The following is a 1,119-nucleotide window of genomic DNA, read 5'->3' on the forward strand; positions in this document are numbered from 1 at the left end:
GTTATGTTCTAAAGAAGTTGAAGAGTCATGAGGGTAGTCAAAAGGTCACAAAGGGGAGTTGAAGAGTCATGCATTCTAGTTATAAATAGAACCCCATAACTCATAGAACAAGCTCTCAGGATCCAAGCTTTTGGCTAGGTTTAGGCTTAGAAAGATATTTCGAGTATTGTGAAAAGCCTTGGCTTCTCCATAACGTAGAGCAAGTATACGTATTTGGAGGAGGAAGTGTTCTTGATTGTAATGCTCCACTATTGGGGCTAGCGGTTGTCAATGGTGTATGTATGGATGGAAATTTCACTTATAATATCAAAATCAGAGCCAACATGCTTTCATGCATATGTTGCTAATATAACAGGACTATTCTTATTGTAATTGCAATGTATTTTAGTTAACTTATGCATATGATTATGACCTATTTTGTTTGCATTTGTATGAATATTGTTGAATGCATGTTGTTGGATTAACTCATCACTTTAACTTATGTACTATTTCACATCTTAGCCAGTGATGTCATTTCACCCATGTGTTCCTTTCAAGCTACATTCTATTAGAGGCTTCCAAGGGGCACACTTCCTTTTCCATTTGTGTGTTCTAACCTTGATGATCACACTTGAATCTCTACAGGGTCACACATTTTCTCTTACCCAAATATTGTCATAATTTTCTCCACGTGTTTCTGCGGTCAAGGCATAACATTACCACCCACTGCTGGGACTCCGACTCCAAATGTTGTGAGGTCTAGTTGAGATTTCATATCTAGGAGATCCCCTAAATGTTGGAGGGTGTAGCACCATGAACATGTTTGTTGCTAGGGGGTGGGCAAGATGACAATTTGAGCCCCTGAAGTCTATTTTGAATTTCTACACATATTTTATGAATTCTCACCAAATGATAACGCCGACATGTTTTTCTAATTTTGAAAATTTGAGCTCGAAAGCATTTTTAATGACTTGGCCAAATATAAGTTCAATGGTGAGGGGTGACCAACCTTGATCAAACACACAATTTATTTTCTTGGTTTCTGCAATAGGCATGACATCTAGTCTAACAATGCTGCTTGGGAGATTTTTTCTCTCATATTTGAAGGGAACACAAAGAAATGGTGTCACACAATTCCCA

Source organism: Pinus tabuliformis, chromosome J (assembly GCF_031772625.1).
Source record: "Pinus tabuliformis cultivar Carrire ecotype Pingquan chromosome J, CPIR1, whole genome shotgun sequence".
Classification (NCBI taxonomy): Eukaryota; Viridiplantae; Streptophyta; class Pinopsida; order Pinales; family Pinaceae; genus Pinus; species Pinus tabuliformis.